The following is an 8,700-nucleotide window of genomic DNA, read 5'->3' as shown; positions in this document are numbered from 1 at the left end:
TAAAACTGGACTCAAATATTTCATTCTTCCTTTAGTTCCCTCTTATGTATACAAAATTAAAATATTTATTTTTATGTTATACCGTCAGTAACGTCACGTATGACTGAGTGCTTCTTTGTTTAAGTGGCGAATTAAATAAATACAAATTCATATATATAGATAAACTAGGCTTTGATATCCAAATTAATCGGAAAATCCTTGTTACAAGTAACACAACATAGTTGTTAACGACGGGATATTACCATGCAACTATTTGTAGAAGCTTAACATAGGATAAACCTGTGTGGCTCTTGTATCGTATTGCTTAGCTCAACTGCTAATCATAAAAACCACTGCTATCCTTGAGTTAAACTTGAGTGACTCTTGCACCAAGTTGTTCAGTGAAAAGGATTCAATAATTAATGGAGTCAAAGATTGACCTATTGGGAACGAAAACATGTTGAGAGTCTGAAATATCTTGCATGTGTTTTATTAGCCATGATTTTGGTGATAATTTTAAAAGAAAAACTGCATAGGCTAAAATGTCATGGTGTTAGAAGATAATGTAATACTGATAAGGGTGAAAGCAAACTAGTTGCTGGAGATGAGAAGAGATTTTAAGTTCCGTCAGAAACTTAATAAAATTTGATTTAGAAATCAAGATTTTAGAGTTTGATAATAATAATAATAATAATATTGATAATTGATTGATAAAAGATTGTATTCTCTAAACAAGAAGGCTTAGCCTTTATATAGGCTAGCATGACCGACTAAAAAGAAAAGAAAAAGAAATTCTACCTAAACTAGGAAAGTAAAGGACTTGCAAAGCAAGTAAGCTAAAACAGACGCTAGGGATCAATAATCATTGTTGATACAAACGAAAAGGGATCAACTATAATAGTTGACACGTTATAGACAAATGTCCTACATCAGGAGATTTGGTTTCCGTAAGTAAGACCATGAAAGTTTTATTAAGCTTGAGATTAAGATAATCATTCCTTAAGAAATATTTCACCATGATAATCATACTTGAGCCCGCAATAGCCTATATTTTGTACAGAAAAGGCCTTGCATCCAAGGTTGTGAAATTGTAAATCATGGAGCGAATTGTTTTTCAATTTTAATAATCGAATCCTATGTTGAATCGAAAATCGAAGATTGATAGTCAATTATTAAATCGTTATATTTATATTATAAAAACGGGCACCTAGCTCAGCTGGTCATCCCCGTTTCCCAAAGATTCATGCGATCCAGGAGGTCCCAGGTTCGAGCCCCCAATGGTATAATATTGCAGGAATTAACATGGAAGATAAAGTTAGTTTTCCCCCCTTGTGACACAATCTCAGCCCCCCATCCGCTTCGGCTCCCTTGGCTAGGTTACCTATGAAGCTCGCTGGTAGGCTAGCACAACAACCTGTTCAATTAATGTAGTAGTACGTTGTTGGAACTTAGCTTGTTAGGATTCCAACTAGTTAATGTAATATTCTTTATCTAATATATAAATTAAGAAAATGTATATGTAAAAATAAATAATAAATATATCAAATGGAATATAGTGGAAAAGTGCACTTATACAATAAGAAACTTACATATATATTAGAAACTCATCATAGATTACACAAAAATAGGGTATAGATCAATGGTTAAATAATAAATATATACGTGTGTGGGTGAGATGGCAGGGGTTCGAATCTCCTTGGACTTCAGTATCTTTAGAATTTTAAAATTTGACTGGTCAAACATCTTTTAAAGTCAAGAATGACATCAAAAACGGAGACTCGATTTGGAGTTGTGATTTAAAGCAAAACTGAAAAATTTGAAACGATTCGTGAATCACACAATTTTAAAAACCATGCTTGCAGCCATCAATAATTATCTACTCAAAATCTACATAAGGAAGTATTTTCCTTCTGTTTTCAAGACGTAGAGAATTAGTTTTCATTAACCTCAACAAAAATAACAAAAACGCTCTTGTGCCACAGTTTTCAAAACCTCAACAGAAAAAAGTAGAAATATTTTCATTTTTAAATTTTCGGAACCTCAACAGAGAGAAGTAGATACTTGAATTTTCGAAACTTATATTACCAATTTTCGAAATTTAATAGAGAGATGAAAAAACGTAAATGTTTGTTGTTGACCATCAGTTTTCGAAACCGACAAAGCTAGTTCTTAAAACTTCTACAAATTATTGCAGGACACAATTTTGTAGGTTCACTCCTTTTATATTTTGACCAACCATCAATGGTCAATCCCGTCATATTAAATTGAAGACCTTATTCGTCGATAGATATAAACATGGATAGATAATCATAAAAAGGAAATCGATCTTCAGCTATTATCTTTGTTGAAGGAAAATGTCCTCATATGCAGTCTTCATTTCTTCAATCTTTAAGTGTAAATGGATATTCCGTCATACACCTCTGTAACCTAAGTCTAACCTATTTCAAACTTGGCTCTAATGGTGCAAGTGAAGCGTATAGTTTTGACATCTAAATTTGACAATTCCATATTCGACATACCAACGAATGTGGGTTCAACCGTCCAATTTTCGAATTCATTATTTTAATTTATGTCTATTCATAATTCACATTTCAATGCCTGTGGGTTCAATTTAAGATCAAAGTTTTATCTCAATCAATAATTAACAATTTTATGATAGTAAATCTAATAATTAACAATAAGAATTTAATAGTGAATATTCTTAAATAAAAATCAGAATATGTTGCGGTAAAAGAATTTAAGATAATTACATATTAGACCAAAGTTGTGTAGAATTGTTGAAATACAGCCAAAGAAATTACACGAATTTTCCCATTTGGCAGAGGTGGGGACACGAATGGTTGAGCAATACTTTAGGGTCACCAAACCTAGACTATGTGTAGTCGTTGAAGTTGGATCCGTACTGGTCATTCTCATGGTTTATAGTCCAAGTCCTCGATACTAGAATAAAATGCTGAGTACTTAACATCGTTTTTTTTTTTGATCTAACTCATCCGGATCTGATTGAAATCACTCGACTCATTTAGATCTGACTCAATGTATTTTCCTTTAACTATTTAGTCCTAACCCATTCAACTAGGTACAAATTAGTCCTTTTTTATGGAAAGTACACAAATAACCTTCTGGTTTACAATTTAGTCCAAATATTTGCAGTTTAGTCCAAAGTGACTCACGATGATGTCAGTAGTTTTAAATAATATTAAAAATAAAATAAAATCAATTTATCTTTTGAACCATTTGTCCAAAATTCGCAAATTTTATATATTCGGAAAGCTCTATCCGAGAGCTACATAAAGAGTACCCATATGACTATATAATTCTCATTTTTTAAAAAACTTAGTTTACATTGGTGTACAAACATGTACACATCTACAAAAATACAACCTGTTTACAACCCAAACTCATTACAAACACCAGCTCCAACGCTCAACCACTCTTGACCCTGCTGCTGCAAACAACTACAACACCTCAACCATTCAACTCAATTTTTTATTTGTTTATGTAGCTTTCTAATTTTAGCTGCAAATCTATTGCATCACCTATGGTTTCACTAGCACTTTTGGGTAAGAAGAGTAAGTGATCAGAGCTAAGAAAGAACAAACCTTGCCTTGACAAATATCTTCAATTGCATCACCTAGCGACTTCACCTGTTGGTGTATCCCAATCAGTCTCACCCTTGTGCTTACAGAAATCATCAGTTGTAGGAAGCACATCTGCTTCCAGTGTCTCAAATGCACCTGATAATTTAGCATGTTCATTCCCAAAAACAACTGCGGCTCCAACTCTGCTGCCACCTTCGCATGAATTACTCGGTCTAATCATGGGAAAAATCTATGTGTTTGCATTTCTTCCAAATGAGTTCTTACATCTTAGCCCACTGAACCAGTTATAATATTTCTTCTCTCTTCGTAACAAATAAAAGTAATCATATTAGTTCCCAGAACAAACAAATTCAAAGAAACCCAAACTTATTTTAACAATTTCATAATACAAAGGCACCCTCATAATACTAGTTGCAAGATCTTATAAAACTAGGCACTCATCTGCTTCACAAAGATAGGCATATTTTCTATTTATAGTTTACTAAAAATGACAGGTATGTTTGTTCAAAGAAAAATACAATAGGCTTGTTTCTAGGATGAGAATGACAGTGAAATCCACCATCCCAGTTCTACAAAAGGCTTGTTTCTTGGATGAAATGGTAGTGAAATCCACCTGCACTCATCTTTTTACAGATGCACCAATATGTACACTTGTATTCATATACAAAGCTAATAAAAAAAATCTAACCTCTCTTTAAATTCACTACCAGCAAGAGCCATTGCACGATGAAAACGTCATTCAGCTGACTGATCAGGATCGACCAAGTTCAGATTAAGCCTTCCGACTCTTGCAGAAATACCTGTGTTATTCCATATCTTGGAGGAAGATTCATATCATTAATAGTATCAATTTCCTGTAATAAGTAGAAGAGAACAACAAACTTTAATAACTAGTCTTGTCTGAAACACCTCACAAATGAATCTATCTTGTTCAAAATATTTTATATTTAACAAACTTCTAAAGTACACACATATGTTTACCTCCATAAATCCATAATACTAAATAGAAACTAACGCACACATAAGCTTGTGCGATATATGTCCACTATCTTGTGATTTTTGTCACATGTGCACGACAATGTACACATGTATTAAAAAGTGCACAACAGTGTACACTTGTATTACAGGTGCACTATTATGTATACATGTAATTTCTATCACATGTGTACAACAATGTACACTTATATTATAAGTGTACTAATATGTACACATGTAGTTTCTGTCATAACAGTCAGTGCCTTATAGCATCAATGATTCATCATCTGAGAAATGAAAAAATATTGTTCACTAGAATTTGATTAAGAGTCATAGAGTGGCTTATTAGGCACACATGCAATTTTTGTCACATGTGTACAACAATGTACACTTATATCATAGGTGTACAAATATATACACATCTAATTTCTGTCATAACCAACAGGAGTGAGTCTTCAATATAGCAGTTGAGCTTAATAACAACACTACATTTTCTAATTCATAATTCTAGACCAAAAACTTTGATATAACATTAAGATGAACATGGGGACTTAGTCATAAGAAGAGTTATCTAATTAAAAAAATTTCTAAATGAACATGTGTACAATTATGTACACATTAAGAATTACCGGAGAATCCGAATAAAATCATCTCGTATCCGTTTTTTATTAGTCTACGTAGAATCCAAACAAAATCTTTATCAACCCATAGAAAAATCATATATCAAGTAATTATACCCAGTGCCGTAAATTCAACAAAACTAGAGAGTGAGTTCAAAAGATAAACCAATTAGTCATCCTCATCCTCATTAGACTCGGAATCACCCAAACCTCTACCGTGTAATTGTTCATCCATGTCGTTTTCTACATCATCCATTTCATAATCATCCCCCATGTAGTCCATATCGTCAACTGGGACCTGTTATCCTCCAAAAACTGCGAAAATTGTCAAAACAAACCTCATAATTAACACAAATCAAGCCAATCGGAATCAAATTCAACTTTTGTAATCATACAAAACAAAAATCAGATCTTTGAATTGTGGAATACATAAAGGTAAAATGGTCTGAAACAAATAGAACCACAAGTGCCAATATGCATACCTTGATACAAACCACTAAAACAGGTTGAGAAGGTGCATCAATCGTTACAAGGTTGACATCCACCACTAAAAAATTTGATGAAGAGCCTTCTGTGTGACTTGAAGTAGGACCAGACACTGAATCAGAACTCAAAGATACAACAGTTCCTTCGTTATGTTTCAAAGATGGATCCTGAGAAGAGTCTGATGCATCAATTGAATAGAAAGAGATGGGAAAAATGTCAACAACCCATAGATAATCGATATAGTTCCTCAAGTGTACAATTATGTACACATAAATAATCAATATGTGGACAACTATGTACACCTAAATAACATAACATGTATGTACAACTATATATACATTGGTGCTTTTCCTGTTTTCCTGAACTTCAAAATGAATAACAAGTGTAAAATTATGTACACCTAATTAATCAACATGTATACAAATATGTACACATTAATAGTTCCACTGACTAGTATATGATGATGTACCAATATTAGCTTAGTAACCGTAACAATAAAATAGGAAAATATCATAATCCTAATAGGCCAAGTATGATACTAAAAAAGAAACCAATATAATTACATTTATCTGGACTTGGTGAGAGACAATGGTGAACTGCAATGGTAGTCGTGATCCAATTTTTCCCTTCACCAGAAAGCAACCGATACTATCATCAGTATAAGTTTGTTCAATGAAAAGGTTTCATATTGAAATAAAATAAAAGCAAAGATACTTAATAGAGGTTGTTTTAATTAGTACATACCCTAAAGAAGCTAAATAAAATTGGAATCATATTAATAATCAACATATGTACTATGTACACGTTAAAGATCAATATGTGTACACTTATGTACACATTATTAATTAACATGTGCACAACTGTATACACATAAACTAAAAGGGCATGAAAGTTATGTTGAATCCTTATATGATATACCTAAACTTGTGAAATTCATGTATGTTGGTTTACATAGTCTCTCCACAAGCTAAAAAAATCTTGCTAATGACAGTATAACTAAAACAAGTTCCCTGAGCCTGTCAGTTAATATTGTCCTACAATAATGATAACACATACTACAATAAAAAGGAAGAAGAAAGACCATGTCGATAATAAAACACAATATGACAAACTATTTGGAAATAACAGGAAGCTAGCACTACATAAAATATTTTTCATAAAAGAATGCACTCCTAACACCCTTAGGTACACAACTGGGACAATGGGCATCCTCTATAATATATGCAAGAATAATCATATATATGGAACCAAAAGAAAGGTATCAACACTGCCAACTTGACAACCCTGATGTTCAAATCCCAACTTGGACAAAAGTTCAACATCTTCCTATTTTATAAATGAATTTTATGATGATGTATATGGGTTGTGCTACCAGAAATAAGGATCCTTAACACAGTTTCTCAATAAAGGGCAATAAAAAGCTTAACTAAATAAGCGAAACTGTGAATTAACGTGCACTACCGTAACTCCATTAAGTCCGCTGATTAGCTAACCCCATTAGCAGTCCATGACAATGCCCCACTATCTACCATGTACTATGTGGTATGAAAGCTTAGTATACAACCCTAGCCATCACTTGTAATTACCACTTCCACTTTCTTTCCAGTGATCTCAATTACCTAACCAAGATTTATAACACATGCAAATTCCATTATGTACATCAATTATCCAATTAAGCACTTAGCCACTCATATATGATTCTTTATGTTAACCCAAAATTAATCATCCAGCAAACAGTGCTAGGTCATGTATTGAAAGACGGAGAAAGATGATAACTGGTTCCATTTCCCACTTCATAAAATTAAGAATAATCACCTAATTATCAATATATTCCATCTAAAAAATTATACACAAAATTTTCTCTTTACAAATTATTACGTCAATGATCCGTGATCAATTTATCTCTAAAAAACAAAATATTAAATAACCACTTACTGAATCAGAAAACGTTACAATTTGGTAAAATTCAAACAAAACAAAGATATTAAGAGATGAAATTAAGAATATTGAACCTGTTTAACAAGAGAATCGACAATTTGGAAGGAAATATTTAAGAAATTTAGAAGAACAGGGAAAGAAAGATGGAATTGATCGGATCAACGTGTTTAGTTCTCAGAATCATCAAACAAAAACTCAAAGAATTAAACGAGACCCTAAGATTTTCAAAAAAAAAAAAAAAAAAAAAAAAAAAAACTAGAAAAAAATGATCTGGAATTACCTGAGATCTGGAAGATTTTGTGGAGAGATTCGATGATCTAACTTAGATCTCATATACAAATTAAAATTGTTAAAAAGCTTCGGATAATCGAGTTGAAACGCGAAAAATAACTAAACCTAAATCATTTTCGCTGCAGAGCTTCGTGGACACAGGACAATGAAGAAATGGATATGAAACACATTCGTTTTCCTGGTTTGTACATAAAGGTCAGTTTTGTCGTAGAAAAAACTAACTTTTGGACTAAATCGTTCAAATACGGACCGACTCGTTTGAGATTGGGTAAATTTGGATTAGAGAGTATCAGGCTTGAGAGTGGTGGACTAGAGCGTCCAAAGCCCATTATAAATGGGACTAAACGTCAATTTCTACTTGTTTTTCAGTCAAATCTGACTCGACAATATGTGAATCAGTGACTTGGTCCAATGAGTTAGGGCATTTTGTTCCCTGACTCAAACGAGTTCGAGTCAGGGATTAAGTCTGAATTATATCGCGAGTCAGATCTGACTCAAACTAAAAAACAAACGACCTGACAGACGGTCGAATCAGTAGAAAATAAACACCCTTTAACTTTAACATGGTGAACTAAATTCTCTCTCAATACTCAGTAGAGTCAGCACTCAGAAGAGAAGCCCAAAAAATAATGTTGAAAATCAAATTGGATCTGAATCGAGAGAAATAGAAGCAATTCTTAAAGTTTGATTACTAAGTTCTCCTTGGCCTCATTTGAATTTTAACTTTGTCATGTAGTCTGAGTGTTTGAGACTTGAGAGCTCCGATTCTATTAACGTAACCTGCAAAAAAAAAATCGGTACCTCAGTAT

The sequence above is a fragment of the Papaver somniferum genome, chromosome 8, assembly GCF_003573695.1.
Source record: "Papaver somniferum cultivar HN1 chromosome 8, ASM357369v1, whole genome shotgun sequence".
In the NCBI taxonomy this organism is placed as follows: Eukaryota; Viridiplantae; Streptophyta; class Magnoliopsida; order Ranunculales; family Papaveraceae; genus Papaver; species Papaver somniferum.
Note: the sequence above shows the minus strand (reverse complement) of the source record.